We start from the raw sequence: 22,942 nt of genomic DNA on the forward strand, positions 1-22,942 counted from the left end.
TAAAATTAAATCTCTGTTCAGCAAAACTGTCACGTATTCATTAACTTAAAAATTTTGTTGACCATTTTAAACACTTCAATCTCATTCTTCTTTCTATCCCCTTAAGCTGCGAAGATTTTTAATGATTGCAACCAGTCTTACTAAGGGATATTTAGTACTTCTGAAAAATTCAGTCTCTACTGTATCCTTACAGGAACCTGCAAGACATAACTCTGCAACAGTGGCGGAGGTGAGGATGTATTTTTTCTCTTTTTTTTTTTCCTTCTCTTGACGTTTAATTAGTCACATACTTATTCCTTTCAAAACCTATTTCTTATGCCTTAGGAATAAAAGACCCACAATCTTATGATAGGGGAAACCAGTGTAGTTGGCTGTGTATCTACAGACCTGTTCATATGTAACCAAATGTTTTAATAGGAGTGTCATGCTGAGTCATAATTCTGAATACAGGACTGTAGAGGTTCCAAATAACTTCATAATTTAAAACATTTTATTGTATATTTAACTTTTTTTCCTAGAGTATTTTCTTTGTAAAATACTGGGGTGTAGTTGGAAAATTTTTTGTGCTCCACTGCAGGGCTAGTATCATTGTCTGAATTAATGATAATTTGAGCCTTTAGCAGGTTAATTGATTGGATTTATTGCAGAACCCAATGCTCTGACCTCGGCAGAGACATACCCAATCATATACATTCAACATGGTCATACGTATATAATTTTAACAGATTGGTTTGAAATCTAGCTCTTTAAGACAAAAAATGGGCTCAGAATGTGTTATTCATATGAAAATTAATATGTTTAGTTTACACTAGAGGAGATTTCCTAGCATGGGGCTAATTTATAAACCTGTAAATAACAGATTTGCCTTGCAGTACTTATTCAAGGAACTGCATAACAAAATATACCTTCTGAATTCCCAGCAACCAGAAGAGTTGCCTGTTGGTATTATTTCTCACTTCTTCTCAGTGGCACCTGCTATTTCAATTTTTTTTAAATTTTATTTATTTTTTTTCAGATTAGGAAATGAATATAAATGTTGCATAGGTGGGAACAGAAATTCACAAATCAAGTCTATTGGATCTTTGTGACTGCAGTCTCCACCTCCTGATACACACCCTTTTTCTGTGCTGACAGTACTAGTCCAAGAATTCTTTTTTTTCACAGTGATGAGGAGCTACCTTGTGGAACAAAAATAGTATATTTTCTCTCTTTCACTCATCCCAATGAAAACTTTCTTCTGCAATTAAATGATGAAACTTCTTCCATGCTGTATTCAAACTGGTAAAACTTGATGAGTTCATGAGTTTTTGGCGGCTGACAACTAGTGGGATAGGAGAAAAATCAGGCTCCCAAATTCCACTTTAGAAGCCTGATTGAAAACAAAAAAGTCACAATTAAGAAGGCTGAGCACTTGCCTGTGCACTTGACAAGATTTTAAACAATTAGGCAACCAGCAATGGCTTCTGATCCCATGGAAACAGCTGTAGGAAAAAAAAAGCCTTCCTCCATTGCAAAGTGATTAGTTTAAAGCATTCTGTCCCATTTTTGGCAGTTTGATGGCAGTTTCCATGGGAATGGGAGTAGAGGATCACTGAAGTGTTGTCATAACTCCTGCAAATGACACAGATGGAGGTTAAAAGATGTAAATTATATTGCAACAGCACCTGTAAATGTATTAATTTTGTGAGAGGGAGAAGGGAAAGACAACAAAATGTGTTTCCTCTTTCTTCCGCTTCAATACATCTCTGATTAGAGATGCAACTAGCCAGAATAAAATAATACAATTTTGTTTTTGCCTCTCTGCAATGTAATAATCTTTACTGCTTTGAGAACAGGATGATCATGGGTGTCAAGTTTTTTCAAAAGGAGAGATTCTTATGCTCACTTTATAAATTGGAGAGCTGAGTCAGAAAAAAAAAACAAGTCACCAAAAGATCAGGCATCAAGAGTATTGCTGGAAAAAAAAATCTGCTTGTTTTTAAAGGTCTGTCTAGGTGACTCTACTGTTCAAATGATGACACTTTTCCCAGGACTTCTATTCCAGGGTCCTGGGGGCACCAAGAGGTCCCAGTGTTCCTGACCAGAACCCCAGACTGCCCACAGTCCAGTGCCCCACATCAGTCCCAGAACTGCCAGACCCTGTCGAGACACAGATGCAGCTCATCTCCAGTTTCTCATGGTTCTCTGGCAATGGGTGCTGCCAAGTCATGCCTACCAACAGGGCTACATCCTTCAGCTGTGCCGGGGCGGGGGGGTGGGGGGGATTTAGACTGGACATAGGAAGAATTTCCTCACAGAAGAGATGACTAGACTTTGGAATGGACTAACCAGACAGGTGGTGGAGTCACTGTCTCTGGAGGTGTTTAAGGAAAGACTGGACATGGTACTTAGTGCCATGGTCTAGCTGACATGTTGGTGTTAGGTCTCATGTTAGTATCGATGATCTCAGAGGTCTTTTCCAATGTATTTGATTCTGTGATTCTGGCCTGGCCTAGGTCTGTCCCCATCCCCAGGGAGGTGCCTGGTTCCCAGAGCTGGGGGTGTCCCAGTACCCACTGGCTGCCTGTTCTGGATGGGCAGCAGGTGTTTGTGGGGCCCAGCCCTCCAGTGACAGTCAGTGACAACAGCAGAGTTTTCTTGGGAGGTGATTTTTTAAGCTTTTCAGCTCTGGCAGTCCCAACATGGCAAGCTAAATTTTGCAGTTTTTGAAAATGACCTTGAATGAAGTGCTGTGCCATTGTGGCTTTCTAACACCTTGTCCATCTGCAATATGGGAAATGACAGCACTCAAACCTGGTGCCCTCTCTGTTTCAGCTGAATGTTGAGCCTGAAACTGGAGGCTTTGAGTGCAAAAGCTTTAATAACTTTTGCACTCAGCCAAACAGATACTGAAAGGGATATTTTGAGAGGAGTAGGGGAGGAAGAGACTACCTGATTCTGACAGACCCAAGTAGAGAGAAGGTTTTATTGTCACCCTTCTTTGTTTCTTTAGTTGGTAACATGAAGGACCTAGTTTGTGACTGTGAATTGTGAAGTATCTGCATGGAGATAAAAATCTCTTCAGTAGAATCATGACGTGAAAAAAAATTGCTATGTGGGTTACTCATGGAAAATCTAATTTTAAACAGGGCTGCTTAGTTGTGATTTGCTGGAGAGCTGCATGGCATCATTCCTCTGGCCTGATGTGATGAACATTGAGGTGCTACTACATATTCCATACCAGCTTGTAATTTCCTATGAAGGACATAGGATATAATGAAGAGTATACTGGTCTTTATTTAATGTTGTCTCAGTACTGTACTGTGCAAACACAATGATTTTTTGCCTGTGAAAAATACACAAACCAGCTATTAGTTCCAGATTGTTTTAAAGAATTGTATTTGTCAATCTTAATACATTTTAGTTTATCTTTACTCTTTTAAGTGTGCTGTGGAACTCTACAGTTACAGCTGAAGTTCATTTTAATTTCAAGCTGACTCCTAACTTAATCAATATTCAGAGCATTTCTATAGTCTGCTTTAATCTATTGAAATGAGGAAAAGATTCTTTCCAGCATCCTATTTGGATACAAAAAGACATCAATCATTTCAGAAGTGGTACGAAACTGAGAGAACAAAGATTTAAAGGTGAATGGTATATAATTACTTAGTGAATGACTCTTGACAGGAGCAATTTGTGTGTATTCATTTTCAAACCTCCACGTGTAGTTTTAGAACTTCATAAAGAGTCAGCTTTGCTAGAATTGCTGAGTCATACTGTGGAAATGTCATTTGCTAAAGTTCAAATCTGAGTTTTAAGTTTTCTGATTTGTTTTTTGGATAGGTATTTAAATAATAGCAGACTTTAAAAAAATTAAATAATTTATGTAAATTGTGGAGTTTGGTTGGCAGTAAGTGGCACAAGCGATAATTAAAGAAATGTGTGATCTTACAAAGTAATCCAGGAATTCCAGAAAATCTGTGAAAAGCATAAGGACAAGTTGAAATGCAGGGACTGTATTATTGGGGAAAACATGAAGATCAGCTGTGATTGGAATAGTTACAAGAAGGAAATAAAGCCATTGGTATTTCAATGGTCAAGAATGTATAAAATTAAATGAAGAATGGGGTTTGCCTATCTCCTCTTCAAGAATTAGCCTTATTTTCTGTAATTATCTGTAAGTGTGGGGACAAGAAAATATCCAAGTTCAACTGAACTATAAAAATCCTGTGCGCATTTTATAAACCACTGAAACCCTTTCCATCGTCTCCAGCTCCCTTCATGTAGAATTTAAATCCTGCAATTGTGTATCTTTTCATAATAGTCAGAAGCTGGAAAATATTCTAGTATTCTTTCAGTAACTGTGAGGAGGTGCTTTAACAGTTCCACATGGTCAAATATAGAAAAAAATATATAAATAATTTTATATTATATGTACTTCAATAATGTTAACATTTTTTTGCTACACACTGCTCAGGGTTGAAGGATGGCTTAGTAATAATGCACCTCAGTGGCTATTTAACTGAAAGCAAATATTTATGCTCACTTTTGGTTAATTTGCATGCAGAGTGGGGTTGCTAATGGTAATACCACTGTCTATAAATGGTACTATGTTGCCCAAGTTGAAATATAAGTGGAATTTTAGTTTATGCCATATTTTCAAATAGTTTTAGATATGTTCACTGTTGACTGAAAAAGTTAGACTGAAAATTATTTACAAACCTTTCACAGCATATCAATAAATGGCTTTCAAAAGTACACTGAGACAGTCATGACTGGACATCTCAGTCAAAACAGAAAGGTAAGCTCTGTGACTCTAAGTTTTTAACTACATGCTGCTGAAGGAAGAGGTAATGCAATGCTTGGAATAGTAAACTTCCTTCTAATAAGACACATAATTTAAAATGTGGTAAAACTTTGATTTTATTATGTAATTTACTGTTGCAATCAAGTGGTTTGTATGCATGATACAGGACTAAACTGGTACATTGCTTTAGTAATACTTAGCTCGTGTATAATTTAACATTTTTGAAAAAAGAAATTTTGTCCTTACTGACTTTTTTCCCTTTTTTTCTGATGCTTCAACCTGCGAGTTCACTGTTGTGAACAACTGTGTGTCTTTGTTGATCTGTGTGGAATGATCTTCCACTTCACTCTGGAAAGAAGTAGTTGTCTTTTTAGGGATTAGATGCTGGTGGGATGGAATCATTAAAGTACTAGCCTGTCTATCATCTGTGAAAGGAATGCAATTAGTTAAAAGTTCCTATTTAAAGCCAACCTTTGGGCCTGATCACTTTGTATTTTCAGTGTTGTGTTAGACCAGTAGACTCTAGACACTATGCAGAATCTTTCCCACAGAAAAGATGCAGGCTAAATCTTCAAATAAGTGATTAAGCCTACAGGAAAATCCTGTCTAAACTAATTTCAAGGCAGACTAGAAATTCTATTCTAAAAATTTATTTCATGCTTCCTTTGATTTTCAGTGACATTCTAAAATTAGTTTGGTTAGAATATTTGGATTTAAGTTACTGCAAAAGTGTTAAGTGTTGGAGAACAAGTACATTTGAATGAATTTCAGACAACAGTTACGGGTTCTTTGGAAGGAGAGGAAACAAAATTTTTGCAGAAGTTTTCTCTCTCCTTACATGATATTTCTGTACCTATATGTACAAAACCAGAAGTCTGGGGTAACATCAAAACATAGAGAGTAAATTTTGAATTAAGAGAGTAGGCAATTTGGTTTTATTTCAGTTGCACGAGTTACTGTATTAATGCAGATAATTCATGTAAATTTTTTTTTGTTTTTAGTATTTGTTAATAAGATCCTGCAGTGAAATTCTACACTGAAAATAAGGTTGCCTAATTTTTGTATTTTGTTTTTATCTTTGAAGAAAGACAAAAATTAATAAAATGAGGGAATGTTCTTAAGGGGTAGAGAATCATTCTGCCTGATTTTGTTTTAAGCTCTTTCTGACTTTTGAAATCTTGGCTGACTTTATTTGCCACTGTAATTCTATTTCTTTCCCCCTGATCTTCAGTCTATGACTGTCCTTTTTCTAACTGAAAAAGAAATTTTTCTGTAATTCTTAGGTTTACTAGTAAGACAGACTCCACAGACAGGTCTCAGAAGTGGATCTTTGATATGCAAAGATTTTATTTTCAAACAGTAAGTTACCCTTCATTATAATATTATCATTACAATTAAACTGAAATATAGAAAGTACATCATCTGTGTATGTATCTTGTCTGCATATGTATTAATTTCTTCTTCCCAAAATATCAGAAGTATCTTGGATTTTGAGGCTTGCTTATTAAGGACAATGAGAAGCACAATGAAAAGTTTCATTAGTGACGTTATATGATGAATCCGAGCAGTTAGTGCAACCCATCACTTCTGGAAACAACGTATGAATAACTGAGTGTGATTCCTGGTGCAGTAAACTGTGTGTACAGAGATTTCTAAATATAGACATAGTAATTCAGAGTCAATTACTGTCAGCCAAATCAATACACATCTTAAAAATGTCTAAATCTATTTTTGATGACGAAAAATGCAGTTACTGAGACTTTAACCACTCTGTGATATTCTTTTTAAGAAACTGTGTGACTTTTTATCCATGCCTTAGTAGTCTGTGATAGAAATTGATGTGACTGTCTTGGTATCTGCATTTCTATATTTAATGTATACCCATGCACACAAAACATTTTTTGGGTTAAAAAAAAAGAAAAAAGGCCTGAATTGGACAATGCTCTCTATTGCCATGTCCAAAGCTGGCAATGTCTTTTGAGCAGCTGACATTTGCCTTCACACATAGGAAATTTCTTCATTGCTGTATAAAGCAATAAAGACCTTACCTTACATCTGTTTCAATATTTTCTGTGACGTGTCTATTAATTATAAAATCTATTTGTTGCACTAGCAGCTTTTGACCTCTAACGTCCACCATATCTTGTGTTTTTAAGCCTGTTGCTTTATGCTTGCAGTTATTTTCAAGGGAAAATGCTAATTCTGAACCTACAACCACATAACTAAAAGGCTGGTATCAAAAGACTTTTATTCCTGCTTTTACCCTAGGATATGTGACAAGATTTCAAAATCTTTTAGTGTATCTTTTACAAAAGACCACAAAACCGGAGTCCAGAATAGTGAATTTACTGTGTCATAGTTTCTTCCCCAGCAGCCAGATGTCACCTGAAATCAAAATGTTTAGATTTGAGTGGTCTTTTCAAGAGAGGATGCAGTCCTTCAGAGAGGCTAAGCTGAACTGCCCATGGAGGTGATACAGCTATTGACTTCAGACTAGGAGCATTCTTTTAGCTAAAGCACTATAGTTGAGAGAAACATACTCAAAGAACTGAAATGACATTTCAAAACCAAACTCAATGAAAAACAAAAAGTCTACAAGCAAACAAAAAAATGGTTTCAAGAGGGACCAAACCCAAGCAGTTTACCATGGACATCGTGTAGCATTGTGGGCCTTATAGAAGGTTTAGTCAGCCTCAATGGAAACCTTACAGCAATGACACAGGTTTTACCAGCATCCCAATGAGGTAAAAGAGAAAGACCAGCTGAGACACAATGTAGAAGCACAACTCCCCATATTTAAAGGCTAAAATTCCAAGCAGAAAGCAGCATTACTCTGTGTAGTTTATGAAAGATTTAAGGAGTATGGACTTTTCTGCCCCTTTCTCAGCTTAGCAAATTTTGAATGTAATCTGGTATTCTCCCATGATTATTTTCTTACTAGGCCTCGCATTATCAATTATTATGTGAGGTCAAACTTCTGAAAATCAAGTCTGTTCATCTCCATCAGAATGGAAATAAAAATGTCCCATGTAAGCAGAAGAGTGAAAAGGAGTTCCATTTAGAGAGCTGTGAGAATTTTTCTACTGTGTTGTACTCACATTAGGATTATAGAATCATTGAGGCTGGAAATGAACTTTAAGATGATCAGGTCCAATTGTTAACCCAGCACTAAGTCTGCCACTAAACCATGTTCCTAAGTGCCACATCTAGGTCTTTTAAATACCATCAAGGTTTGTGACTCAACCACTTCCTTTACTAGCCTGTTCCAGTGCTTGACAACCCTTCTGCAGAATAAAGTATTCCTAGTATCCAAAGTAAACCTCCCCTAGTTCAGCTTGAGGCCATTTCCTCTCATTGCTTGTTACTTGTGAGGAAAGATAAAGCCCCCCTCACGAAACCCTCCTTTCAGGTAGATGTAAAGCATGATAAGGTCTTCCATGAGCCTCATTTTCTCTAGGCTAAACAATCCCAGCTCTCTCAGCTGTGTTCTTATGTTCTTATGTCTTATGTTCTGCATAAGACTTGCACTCCACACTCTTCACCAGCTTCCTTGCCCTTCTCTGAAAACACTCCAACACCTCAATGTCTTTGTTGTAGTGAGGGACCCAAAGTGGAACACAGGACTCGAGGTGCAGCTTCACCAGTGCTGAGTACAGGGGTATGGTCACTGCCCTAGTCTTGTTGGGACACACTATTCTTGATACAAGGCAAGATGCCATTGGCTGTCTTGGCCACATGGGCACACTGGTGGCTCATGTTCAGCTGGCTGTCAAGCAGCATCCCTAGGCCCTTTTCCACTGGGTGGCTTTCTAGCCACTCTTCCCCAAGCCTGTAGTGTTGCATGGAGTTGTTGTGACCCAAAGACAGCACCTGGAACTTTTCTTGAATGTTGTACAGTTGACCTTGGCCTGTCAATCCAGCCTGTCCAGATCCAAATGTAGAATCTTCTCCCCATCACTGTCTTCCAGCTCAATAACTTTGTATTGAAGACTGAAGCAAAGAAGACATTAAGTATCTCAACCTTTACCTCATCCTTTGTCACTGTGTTTCTCCCCACATCAAATAAAAGATGAAGATTCTCCTTAGTTATCCTTTTGTTGCCAATATGTTCATAGAAACCGTTTTTTATTGTCTTTTATGGCAGTAGCCAGGTTAAATTCTAGTTGGGATTGACCAAGCTAATTTTCTCCATGCATAACCTCACAACATCCTTATCTTCCTCTCTAGAAACCCCCTAGACTGTTTCCTCTCTGCTGTAATGTGTTGCCAGCAGACATCTGGTCTGCACAGGGAAAAGGGCTAGCAATTGTGAGACCTCTCCTAGCTGTTTATATTCTGTCTGCATCTTCATCCTGTTTGGGTGGTCTGTATCAGACTCCCACCATGATACCTGCCTTATTGGCCTCCCCCATCATTCACAGAATCAGCTGGGTTGGAAGAGACCTCCGAGAGCATCAAGTCTTACCCATAAACACTTAACCCCATCATCACCATTAGTAAACTCTAGACAAACAAAACTCTCCCTAACTCACATCACCTCTCTTTCCTTGCCTATCACTTCTGAAGAGTTTATAGCCATCCATCACAGCTTTCCAGTTGTGTGGGTCATCCCATCATGCTTCCTTGACAATAACTATGTCATAACCTTCCTGCTGCACAATGGCTTCCAGCTTCTCCTGTTGCCTATGCTGTGTGCATTGGTGTAGATGCACTTCAGCTGGGCTATTGATCTTGCCACATTTTTGGGGGAGGGAAGCCATAGTTTCTATGTGATCATTCTCAGGTGCTTTCATGTCTTCTAACATATCAGTAATGCTTGTGTCTTTGCTGCTGCATAGATCTCAGTATAGGAAATTTCCAGTACTTCTTTTGAGGAGATACTTTTATGAGCAGCAAGCAGGTATGATTTTTACTAGAAAACACAGTTACAAGGAAAAGTTTCTAAGTAAATAGAGAGTCCAAAGAAATGCAATCACACAATAGGGATGCATTTCTTAAAATATATCCATGTTCATGCTGCAGACACTCTTTTGCTTATTCTTCACATATAGAGGTATAGAGGTGTGCAGTTAAAATGGCTTTTGTACAATTATTCATAAGATAGGGGCTCAGTTAATTTGTCTCACCAATGCATTTTATTTTTCAAGGACTCATCAGTGCTCTTTAGCAGTAGCATTTATTGTAATTCTCAATGTGTAAAAGAAAAATGTGGATTTATCTCTGTGCTAAGCAAATTCTTCAAAGAGTGACTATTGTGAATTAAAAAGTTTGAGATCTAAAAGGTGTTTGGCAGCTTGGGGTATATCTGAACACTCACTTCCCTCCCCTTAACAGCAGTTCACATAATGTGTTTGTTTTGTACTTCTATGGTCTTGAAAGACAGAGGGAAATACAACTGTGTAGGAGATGATGTCAGCCTTTCTGTCATCAAAAGATACAGTGAGTATATGTGTATGTGTGTGTGCGTGTGTGTGTGTGTTTGGAAAAAAAAGGAAAAGATACTGGCTTTGAACCCAAGTAGGACAGCTGTGTCTGCCATGCTGTTTCTGTTGCTGGATCAGTACTGATAGAAGAAAAAAAAATCATTTGGACTCTCTGCTTCTGCAGCTGTCAGACAAAGCTTTCTGCAAACACTGTGAAGAGATAGTCTCTCAAAGAGCTTAGGGAAGCTTTATAAAAGCAGAGAGAGAGGGGAAACCTCTCTGACTCCCTCTCCCTTCCTCCCTCCCATCGACAGGGCACCCATCAACTGATGTGCCAGAAATGAAGTGGTTTTCTGTCTGCTCTGTCTATACAGCCTCTTTTCCTGTGCATGCTTGGGCCCAAATCCTCAGCTAGTTTGGCACAGCTCTTTCCAAGTCAATGGAGCTTCCCTGCTCATGGCCAGCAGCTGAGGATGGAGCCCTCAGTGTTATTCTTAGGCTCCCTGGCATGCTGAATGCAGAGAGGAGCATAATGCCGGTCTATGCACAGTTTGACTATGTAAAATTATCTTACAGTTATGAAGCTGAGTAGAAGTGAGTTTTGGAGAGGGGATGAACTGTTTTCTGGGACCTACTCCTAACCGTTCTGTGTTTACTTCAAGGGTGGAAGTATAGGTTGCTGTGTCAGAGTTAAATCCTTTGGGAAAGTGTAGTTTTCGTGAGTCTGATAGTCTGAGTTTATGCACTCTGATTTTGTTTTAACCATTCTCTTTTCCTCTCCTAATAGAAGTTAATCTCAAGTCTGGATTTTTATTTTCATTTTTATGTTTTGTGCCTGAATTTCTGCCAGATTACTTCCAATGGGGACTTGAGCCGTTAGCCATACAGTGTATGAGAGAGCTTAAGAAAGTATATGTTTTTTGCACCTAGTCTTTCTAAGGACCACAAAACTCCATCTAATGCATTTATAAACCAGTCACATGGGAAGGAAGGTCTGGAAGTATTGAGCAAACTGAAATCACTGGCTGAGTGTTTTGAGAAATTCTTCCACTTTTTAGGTGGAATGTGGCAACTGTTAAACAGTACATGGCAACCACAGAGACAGTCTGGGACAGGATGGGAGACAGGAATACAAGATTCTTGTGGGAACTGTGGGGGAAATACAGAGAGACAGACTGCCGTGCAACAACTTCAGGATCTCTTTGTGCAGAGAAATGCATAACAGGAGGGGAATAGGAGTAGGGAAAACAGACTTCCCCTCTGCAAAATGGATATTATTTAAAACAATAGTTGAGAATTTCTCAAATTACCAGAAAAAAAAAAGCAGAAGAATACAGAGACAAATACTGAACTGAAGAGGGGGAAAGGGAGAGCAAGTGAAATCTCAAAATTAGCTGAATAGTACTGGTAATTTCAAGACTACAGAAGGAATATTGTTCTAATCTGTGAGCCTTCTTGATACTAATTTAAAAAGTACATGGATGAGAATTTTATCAAAATTTTTACCATAGAACATAAAACCATGGGGATTTCCAAGTGGGGACTTCCTAAACTTAACTTTAAATAGGACTTTAAAAAAATTTGTCTTTTTAAGCATGTTGCTTTATGCTTTCAGTTATTTTCAAGGGAAAATGCTAATTCTGAACCTACAATCACATAACTAAAAGGCTGGTATCAAAGGACTTTTATTCCTGCTTTTACCCTAGGATATGTGACAAGATTTCAAAATCTTTTAGTGTACCTTTTACAAAAGACAGAGCCCTGAGTGTCTGGCTGTAAGCTTTTGGGTATTGAACACTTTCAAAAATCTGAACCTTCTTTAGCTGCCTAATTGGGCCCCACCTGTGAGTGGTGAAGCATGTGAAAAATTACTCCTTGCCCCAAATGTCAAAAAAGGTGCCACTCAACTTCTTTGGTGCTCTGTAGGTTCCACATTGTCTGAGACTGTACCTCACAGATGTGGTTCACTGCTGCTTAATCTTCAGGCTTTCTGTGTTCCTGTGGCCTTGACCTGTGAGTTTCTGAGTACTGCTGCTGAAATCCTTTTAGTTTAGTTGGAGAGTACTCCACAACTCAACAGCCCAAATCTTCCAGTGTTATCCTGTCATATGCTTGTCCCTCTTTGGAAGCGCCATAGTATTTTTTCTTTCTCCTGAAATGAATTTAAAATGTGATTAGACTCAAGATTTCTGCAACTGCTGCTCTTATTATGATAGAAATTGGGGTACATAGCAAAAGTAAACCTGCTGTGTTTGAAGAATCTTGATCTGTATGGCTGGATTTCTCAGCCTCTGTCAACTCCAGCGAGCACAGAAATCTGCTTGTACAGCTCAGGCCCTAATTTCGCAAGCAGGACTCTGTTTCATTTTTCCATAATGCAACATGTCAGCAGACACATGAAGGGTAGAGCCAAGGGATCCTTGCTCCCAGGCTCCTATGCTTTCTCTGGAAAATAGTTTTCCCTTAGAAACCAATAAGTTATGGACTAAGGACTGCTCCATTTAAGCTATCTTGGGCTTTATGGCTAAAAAGATTTTATTAAATAGGAATGATTGCTAAAATATGTTACTGTTGAGAGGGGTGAGGATAGTTAAACTTACGAAAAGGCTTTGCTTGAAGCAGAAAAGCACTGTAACCACTTAAAAATATCTTTGCTAGTGTTTTTATTTTAAAAATGGAAAAAATGAGTCAGCAGTGAAGGCTCTGTATTCAGTGCTAAGTCCAAACTCAGCTGCTCTGGAGAGCCTCCCCATTCCCTGCCCCCATCTCCGTTGGTACAAGTGAATATAGCTACTCCTAATTTAGCAACAGGCAGTTGCTACCTTTGCACGGGCAGTAACAATCATCCTGGGAGATCTGCTGCTGCAAGAATTTATTTTCTAAGGCTGTAACCAATGGCAGCCTCTGTGCAAAAGTACAAGGAAAATAATATGCAGGAATCATTTTTGTGTGACAAGTGTGTTCTGTCTCTGGGTTGCTGGAACAAGAAAATGATGCCGGTGGAGCATAGCTACAGCAGCCAAAAAACCAAACGGATTTTCATATACACTTAGCCTTATTTATACTTGGTCTAGAGGGTAATTCACTGTGCTGATAGCTCTGGGCAAACCCACAGGAATTACTTTCTAAATTCTAGGATATTTTGTACCTGCACTCTGGGCTTGATCAGCTCTGATTCTATATTTCATTTTGAATTGTGATAAAAAGCAGAATAGCTGTATTTACAAGGTCCATAGGTAATAAATAGAAGTGAAACATTTTCTAAGAAGCAGATACTGTGGTGTTGCTACAGAGGTGTGTATGAAAAATATGGAATGCATCATGTTTTTTCTTCTCATGCAGGAAATTTTTCTGCCTAGTGTGCAGTTTTCCTAAAGAAAAGCTATATTTTAAATTTTTTTAATCCAATATCTCCTGTGGGTTCCAGAGGGACAGGGTTTTCAATGCACACTGCAAGCCTAAGCGAAATACACACCACGCTGTGAAAGAGATACATTACATAAGAGGCCTCTGAGGCTTACACAGTGCTGGACTGCAGTATAAACTGTCTCCGGGATGGATAAAAACCATCTCGCAAACCAGGATTAACACTGATTCTTGTCAGGGGCTCTTGATTTGAGAGAAGAGAAGAAAATTTGTGTGTGCTGTTTTAGTGAGTTTTAGCAGCTACATAAACCACAGTATGAAATTCTGATGTGTATCTAACCATCAGCATGCCTGAACTGTGTTTGATAAAAGGGGAAATGAGCTCTAGTTATGCAGCCCTTACTCCCATTGGTTCTCCTCTGCAACCAGAGAACAACCAGGACTATGTGCATATAAATCCTGAGCATTTGGCAACTTTTGCTGCACTATGAGAGAAAGGGAGAGGAAGGCAAATTCCCCGTAAGTTAGTGTTTCACACTGCAGATGATTTTGTTTATCTACTACTTGACAAGTGATCCCAGCAAGGCAGCAAGCAGGTCTATCTGCCTGTCTGTAGCTTTTCTACAATGTCCAGAGCCCAATATCTGGAAGATTGTCTGAAGTTCTGGGGTAACAACAGCATGACCCCTCAGATACTGTGAGTTTCACATTGTGGAATGAGAGACAGAGATTTCCTGAAGGTCACTCTAAAGCTCCTGACCAGACATCCACAGAGACCACTTGTTGTGACAGAGATCACTTCCAGTCTCAGTGAAAGACAGGCTGCTTCCACTTTGACTTTACTAGAAGCCCAACAAGTGCCTCCTATCAGCACATATGGGTCGAGAGATGTCCTTCCAAACCTCCAGGCAAGGCATTTTAATAAATGCACCTTTATTGTTCAGTGGGGAGAACAAAAGTTGTATGTTACTGAGATTTCCAAGTGAATTACTGACAGGCATTTGGATTGCGCAGTAGAAGACAAATACTGCAAACAACTATGTTAAAAAAGATGAAAAAAATAGGTATATACTAGAAGTAAATCCCTGTAGTTAGTGGCCATTATCCTAAATATTGATCTGCATGGGACAGAGGTGGGAGAAGTTGGATCTTGTTAATTACTGAACACCTCAAGTAATGCCAACCGCAATACCAAACATTTCACTGGAGATACTCAGCACCTCACAGTTATAGGAATGCTACAAGTTCAGTTTCAAAGCACAAAGGTGAATTAAGGAATGAATTTCCAAGGAGGATGATGTAGTAACAAGATATTAAACATATTAGTCCTCTACACCATTCTATCTTTTCTTCAAATTTCTTACCAAATTGCTGCAGAAAGCTGTTATCTGAAGGCTATTACACAAAACTGCTAGATAGGAATATATAAATGTATTCTCCTGAAATACAGTGCTTTCAGAAAGCCTAGAATCAAACTATAAAGTGCTGTGAGGTGTTGCCTACTACAGATCACGGTCTTATCTTTCAAGTCTTTTGAATACTTTTAGACTGTTGGTTTTTATACATATTTATTTCTTGGGTAAAAGAGATTTTTAAAATTGTGTCTGCTTTTTGTTCCTCATTTATCAAAGGGAATTCTACATATCTTCTAAAGGACTGGACTGTCACCTTGCTTTTCTGTAGGTTTAGCAAACAGTGGTTTGCTTAGGGTTGCAGATAAAGTTGCCAAACTTTTATCAGCCAAACCATCTTCAAAACATATTTTCTTTCCAGGAGAAAGGCCTACACACAAGCCTTTTATGGCATTGTGTATTTATAGTTCTAGTCTGTACTGTGAATGAATGGATCACTCCACAAAACACAATGCAGAGTCATTTGATGAGTGTGCTCAGCAGTCACAGAATCACAGAATGGGTCAGGCTGGAAGGGATCACAGTGGGTCATCTAGTCCAACCTCCTTGCTGAGTCAGGGTCTCATCCTAGAGCACATGGACCAGGTTTGTGTCCAGAAGGTCTTGAATATCTCCAGTGAGGGAGACTCCACAATCTCGCTGGGCAATCTGTTCCAGTGTTTGGTCACTTGCACAGTAAAAAGTTCTTCCTCATGTTCAGGTTGAACTTCCTGTCTGTCAGTTTCTACCCATTGCCCCTCATCCTGATGCTTGGCACCACAGAGAAGAGCCTGGCTCCATCCTTTGACACCCTCTCTTCAGATAGTCAGGGCCATTAACAAAGCCCCTGCTCAGTTACCTCTTCTTGAAGCTGAATGGACCCAGCTCCCTCAGCCTTTCTTCATAAGAGGGATGCTCCAGTCCCTTAATCATCTTTGTTGCCCTCTGCTGTACTGACTCTCTACAGTGGAGGTCACTGGGCCAGGAGTCAAAGGTGCAAGGAGCCTGCTTAGTTTTCTATTTGTGCACAAGGGCAAGATGGGAAAGGCTTTTCTGAGTTTGGGAATGATGGAGTGTGTGACCACAGAACTGGCTTTCTCTGAACGGCTGCGAAGCCAAAGCTCTGCCCTCCACTCTGGGGTGTTGCACAGCTCTCTACAATGAAGTGAGAAACAATGGCAGGACCAAGGCTGAGCCACGGCTGTGGCAGCTGGTCATTCAAAACTCTTCAGAAGGTGGTGGGGCCTGTGATCTGCAGGTGCTCTGAGGCAAATCATGCACAAGCCTCAGTGGTGCTCCACGAACCAGTAGTTCACGTCTGAAATTCCTGCTAGTATTGGAAATAGGTTACATTCAGAATGGTTTGGGTATCAGTTGTCAGGGCTTATATCCTGCCTATCCTATCACTGTCATCCAGTGATATGGTACCATATTTTGCATCTCTGAATGTCTAACCTGCACAGTCCTCACAATGATGCTTTTCTAACATTGCAAACTTAGCATGGTCTTGGTCAGCAGCCATATTTTCTGAATCCATCTACTTTATTTAATTCCGAGGCCTAGAGGACCATCTGGAGCCTTAGAAATAAGGCTGTTATCTTACAAAACTGAACGATTAAGAAAGATATTTTGCCAGTGAAGACGGAAATAGAAGTAATTGCTAATGGGAACTGTGACACAAAATATTTCAGTAAATCAAACATACTCAAAATAATGGTTTGTATGTAAAGCTGTTATAAGAGAAATGTTTAAGTTTTTGAAATGTATTATAATGCTTTCTTTTGGAAATAAATTTTGTCAGTAGCTGAATCTCTGATAGTAATTGTTTCTGTATAGCTTTAATATTTTATTTTACAGAACTCAAAACATTTCTAATACTGCAAGATTCTCATTTATTTGATATGTGCAAAGCACATGGAAAGATGCTATAGAAAAACTTATGAGCAAGTGAATGACACACCTGAGCCATTTGGGTAAAAACTGACTCAGCTTAAATCTCTTCCCCACCTTTAGGTATCTGCCTTTGTCTCCCCTGAAAGTGTGGGCATCAAAAAGAATTTAGGAATGTATTTTAGATAATCAGCTCCTGATATTATAGGCAATTTTTAATAGAGTCTGGATCTCAGTAGTTCTGATAGTAAATGTAAAATTTTCAGTAGTAGCTTCCCATGTAATTGTGAGAATCTGGTGTGTAGAGGCATCAGGACATGGCTCCACCTCTCAGAAGCATTCTCCCCAGCAAATGCTATGTGGAAATGCCCCTGAAACCATTTTTGGAGGTGATTTTCGTGTGCTGCATCTGCCACTTTATTCATCTGGCACCTTCCTCTTAATATTGCATAACAGTAGGAATAAGCAAGATCTGAGTCCCAGTCCCAGTAAACAGAAATCCTATCGACAGAAACTAGAACACAGCTTCCCTCTCTAGCAGGTGAGTTTGCAGGCATCCAGTTGTGGAAGGCTTACCTAATTAAAGTTGTTTCTTAAAGGCAGGATTTACACATTGCACTTGCAATTTGTAAATAGTAAATTACACTTATAAAGTGCAATTTGCCCAAGAAAAGAAGGATTTCATCTCTCATCTGGGAGAAAGTTCTGAACTGGTGTCTCTTGGGAATGCAAATGAGAGCAAAAAGGCAAAGGCTTTGGAAATAAATGTGCAGAATAAAGTGTGCAATGTAGGGCTTCAAGTTGTCTAGGCTTGGAATGAAATGAGAGATTTCTGTTTTATCTTTTGAGTATTTTAGCAATTGACAAAACCAAGCAGAACTTTATGAACAAAATGCCTCTCAAAGGAATATTAGACTAGCTGTGAAATCAAACACTTTTTTTAAAAAACAAAGATACCAGGGTAAAGATTGTCTTAAAAGAGCCACAAGAAAGGATGCACTTGTAGATAAGGCAGTTGAGTTACTTTGCAAACGCAGGCAGATTTGCAGGTTCTTGTTATTAGGGGACATAAATGACGCAAACTGCAAGTCATAAATGTCTATTGCTGTGAAAGATTGGGTGCAGTTTTGGGTGAGCTGTGGTGTGATATTTCCATCTGATACCTAGAATCAGCCAATAGCAGCAGGTAGTGAGATGCTGAAGAGCACAGCATGTTCCAGTAGCACCTGAGGTTTGATCTCTGTGGCACACTTGCTGCATGCTGCACAGTGAGCCTGTCAGTGCTTTATTATTGCCTCTGACTTGGTGCATACAAACCAAAAGTATACTTATTTTGTTCAGATCTTCTGTAACTAGTGGCCATTTCCTTAGAGGTATATGTCACTGAACCAAGAAATAGTTCTCAGACATTCTGTACAGGCACTGATGGTTATCTAACAGATAATGTATTTACTCTTTTTTCTTCTGTTTGCATCCAGGAGTTGTGCCTTCTGCAATAATTACGAATGATGGGATTTTAAAAACTTGGGGTTTTCTCTGCATGATTTAGAAAATCACCAGTTCAACCATCAGAAAATATGTCTTGTACTACATGGGATCAGAAGAGTTGGATGTTTCTGTGTTTCATTGTGGAAAAAGAGAAGGTGGGAGCAGTGTTATCTCAGGGACCATAGATGTGCCTACCCACACCACTGCTTATGACAAGATGTTGTCTGGAGTGAATGCATCACCATGGGAATGTGTTTTGATTTAGGAATGTGAGTCAACTGCTACAAATGAGAGGACAATACCTAAAGGCTGAGTTCTGCTTTGGGTTCCTCATCTGTGAAATGTAAATCTTTGACTAATTGGAATGAATAGTTTTAACAAAGGTGATGTTCAGGCTCAGTGTATATGGGGCTCTGCTGTAGTTCTCAATTCACAGTGTTCCCAAGGCAGAAGATCACAGACACATTTTGCACATGTAGCTGTAAATCCAGTGGGATCGTTTTGTGACAGCTTTCTGTAGATGAAGCAGTCTGGAAACAGGTCACCTGCCACTGAATCCTAGCAGAGCTAGTTAAGGGTGTTTAGGTGTGAAATTTTAAATAAGAGTTTTATAAGAGTTTTGACCAAAACTGTCCTGCTTACCCAGTCCTGCACTTGTGTTTAGTGCTTTTCTTTCTTTTTATTTTTTAAAATTAATTAATATAAGTATGTGGGCAGTTTTTTCTTTCTTTTCTTGTCTGGTTTCATTTTTTTTGATTCTTCCTCTCAAAAAATGCAGGTCTGCTTTTATGATTCCAAGAAATATGAGAACCCCTAAATGGGACAACCACAAAAGTGACCTACAAGATTGTATCTCAATTTTGCAGAGCTAAGAAAGGGAATAAGAATCTGTTTAAGAACTGTACTTGCCTTCATTTCAGGATGGTACTCAGGAGCTGTTGCTGCCTGACAGTTATTACTGCCACACTACTGAATCTGCTGATAAACTGTGCAGTCAGAAGACCTTCTCATCTGCATGAGGTTGTATTAGCCTAGGCAGTAGTTGTAGAGAGGGAGACCTGTTTCTTCACTATTTTAAAATAGTCTTCTAATGCTGACTGTAACATCCTCTGGATGTTGTGGGTTTCAATCTCCTTTCAGTTTTAGTGGTTACATTGGTTTGTTGCAAAACCCTTTTCCTAATGAGTCTGAATGAATTTGTAAACTGTAAGTGATAGGAAAATCTAATGTCTGTGTTTAATTTGTAACCCCTAAATCTGTGTGGTCATTTGTGCCTTTCGATTTTTGCTTGTATAATGAAACAACGGTGTGCAAAAAAGTAACTGCAACTTTCTGGTCTTCTGAAACACTGGAAAAGAAAGGTTTGTTTTTGTTTGACACAAAAGGAATCTAGCTACATTTTGCAGAATCCCCAGTTTTGGACTCCGAGTTAAGTCTGGTTTAAACCCCAAATACCCTTACTATAATTAAGATATCACTTGAGAATTTTTCTTTACAGTGAAAGTTCTTTGTTTTCTTTTCCATTTCATCATGTACCCGCAGAATTTAGATCTACACTTTGCACAATGCACAAAAAACCCCCAAACAAAACAGTAATTTAAAATTAATATGTAGGAGCAAGGTATATAAGGTTGTCTCGGTTTGAGGGGAAAAACCAAAATGTTTTACCCACAAGCAGGGGAGGGGCCTCCTCCTCAATAATCACACCACTCTTTATCAAATTTAAGAAAAGGAATTTTAATACAAGAAGGATAACTGCTATATATATATATATATATATGTAAACAGACTAGTGCAACCCACTTCCCCAACACCATAAGAGGAAAAAAAAAACAACAACAACAAAACCCAGCAGGTTTTCCTCCGGGAGAAAAGGTTATACTTAAGTGTCCTTGTCACAGCCCGCTGGCTGCAGAGTGAGTTTCAGTCCCTCTCCAGCGAAACAGACGAGCAGTGGGCTTTCAGATGGACTCAGTCTCTTTCCCCTGTGTTCCCCGTCCAAGAAGCAGACAGGTACGAGCAACCAGCAGCAAATCCAAGGCAGGTAGCAGCACGGCAGGAAAAAAGTAATCCGAAGTAGGCAGCGGCAAGACAGCCAGGGAAAACCCCAGCAGTAACCAGCAGGGCAGCCTGCCTCCTTGGAGCCCCCACTCCCCCGTTCCGCCGAGCCAAGACTGAGGAGAATATCCAAAAAAAACCCAAAAGAGACAAACCTGCCCCCACCCCAGCGATCACAGTTAACTACTTCTTTTGTTAACCGCTGGCCTGGGCAGTTAAGTGGCAGGGGAGAGAATTTACATAATAATCCCAAACTACAACATTATCCACCCCTAAATTCTCTTCCATGCCGATACTCTACATTAAACTTAAATTTTCTTTCAAATAATTAAGTGTTTACAAATACAGTAATATGAGTCGTTTACCCAGAGATAAGTTCCCCTTGAGGTACACATCGTGTCTCTCCATCTTCCTGCATCACCCACCAGGTGGAACCAGATCCTTGAGCAAAGACAACCCCACGAATGGGTTTGCCTTTGCCTGAGGCAGGGTTGATCCAGACTGTTTTCCCTAGCATACCTCTCAGGTGTATTACAGGGACTTTGTCTCCATCTACAGTGTGAAGGGGTTCTGATTGGGCAGGGCCGGCTCGATTGACAGAGCCTCTAGTGTTGACTAGCCATGTAGCCTTTGCTAAGTGTTGATCCCAGTGTTTGAAAGTCCCTCCACCCAACGCCTTCAAAGTGGTTTTCAACAGTCCATTACACCGCTCAACTTTCCCGGCAGCTGGTGCATGGTAGGGGATATGATACACCCACTCAATGCCATGTTCTCTCGCCCAGGTAGCAACTAAGCTGTTTTTGAAATGAGTTCCATTATCTGACTCAATTCGTTCTGGGGTGCCATGTCGCCACAGCACTTGTTTTTCCAGGCCTAGGATGGTGTTCCGAGCAGTGGCGTGAGGCACTGGGTGTGTCTCCAGCCACCCTGTGGTTGCTTCCACCATGGTGAGCACATAGCGCTTGCCTTGGCGGGTCTGTGGCAGTGTGATGTAGTCAACCTGCCAGGCCTCCCCGTACTTATACTTATCCCAGCGTCCACCATACCACAGGGGCTTCACTCTCTTAGCCTGCTTAATGGCAGCACATGTCTCACAGTCGTGGATAACCTGAGAGATAATGTCCATGGTTAAATCCACCCCTCGGTCTCGTGCCCATTTATAAGTGGCATCTCTGCCCTGATGGCCCGAGGCATCATGGGCCCATCGAGCCAAGAACAGCTCTCCCTTGTGCTGCCAGTCCAGATCTGTCTGTGATACTTTCACTTGCGCAGCTCGGTCTGCCTGTTGGTTGTTGAGATGTTCCTCATTGGCCCGATTTTTGGGCACGTGTGCGTCTACGTGGCGGACTCTCACAATCAGCTTCTCTACTCGGGTGGCAATATCTTGCCATATATCGGCAGCCCAGATGGGTTTCCCTCTGCGTTTCCAATTGGTTTTCTTCCATCGGTCTAACCATCCCCAGAGAGCATTGGCCACCATCCATGAGTCGGTGTAGAGGTAAAGCTTTGGCCATTTCTCTCGTTCAGCAATGTCCAGGGCCAACTGCACGGCTTTAAGCTCTGCAAACTGACTCGACCCACCTTCTCCTTCAGTAGCTTCTGCAACTTGTCGTGTGGGACTCCATACAGCTGCTTTCCATTTGCGATTAGTCCCTACAATGCGACAGGAGCCATCAGTGAAGAGGGCGTAGCGTATTTCCTCTTTTGGCAATTGATTGTATGGTGGAGCTTCTTCCGCACGTGTCACCTGCTCTTCCTCTTCATCTGCTAGACCAAAATTTTCACCTTCAGGCCAGTTTGTGATGATTTCCAGGATCCCAGGGCGATTTGATTTTCCTATACGGGCGCGCTGCGTAATCAGGGCAATCCACTTGCTCCAGGTAGCATCAGTGGCGTGATGTGTAGAGGCAGCCTGTCCTGACAACATCCACTTCAGCACTGGTAGTCGAGGTGCCAGAAACAGCTGTGCTTCTGTGCCAATCACCTCTGAGGCGGCTTGGACTCCTTCATAGGCGGCTAGGATCTCTTTCTCTGTGGGGGTATAGTTGGCTTCAGATCCTCTGTAGCCTCGGCTCCAGAATCCAAGTGGTCGGCCTCGAGTCTCACCAGGCACCTTCTGCCAAAGGCTCCAAGACAGGCCACTATTCCCGGCGGCGGAGTAGAGCATGTTCTGTATGTCTGGTCCTGTCCTGACTGGTCCAAGGGCTACAGCCTGAGCAATCTCATGCTTGATCTGGTCAAAGGCTTGTTGCTGCTCAGGGCCCCAGTGGAAATCATTCTTCTTACGGGTTACCAAGTAGAGAGGGCTTACGATCTGACTGTATGCTGGGATATGCATCCTCCAGAACCCTATGGCACCCAGGAAGGCTTGTGTTTCCTTTTTGCTGGTAGGTGGAGACATTGCTGTGATCTTATTGATGACTTCTGTTGGAATCTGACGGCGTCCATCCTGCCACTTCACTCCCAGGAACTGGATCTCTTGGGCTGGTCCCTTAACCTTACTCCGTTTGATGGCAAAGCCAGCTCCCAAAAGGATCTGG

At 40.3% G+C, this 22,942-nt stretch overlaps 1 long non-coding RNA gene across 1 annotated transcript; it reads left to right on the plus strand.

Moving 5' to 3' along the window:
- The first annotated feature begins 69 nt into the window (after nt 1–69).
- On the plus strand, nt 70–19,383 carry LOC139668441 (uncharacterized). Its single transcript, XR_011697060.1, has 3 exons — nt 70–229; nt 4,711–4,780; nt 18,335–19,383. It is a non-coding gene; the product is annotated as an uncharacterized lncRNA (long non-coding RNA).
- Nucleotides 19,384–22,942: the final 3,559 nt, after the last annotated feature.

This window comes from Pithys albifrons, chromosome 2 (genome assembly GCF_047495875.1).
Source record: "Pithys albifrons albifrons isolate INPA30051 chromosome 2, PitAlb_v1, whole genome shotgun sequence".
Lineage (NCBI taxonomy): Eukaryota > Metazoa > Chordata > Aves > Passeriformes > Thamnophilidae > Pithys > Pithys albifrons.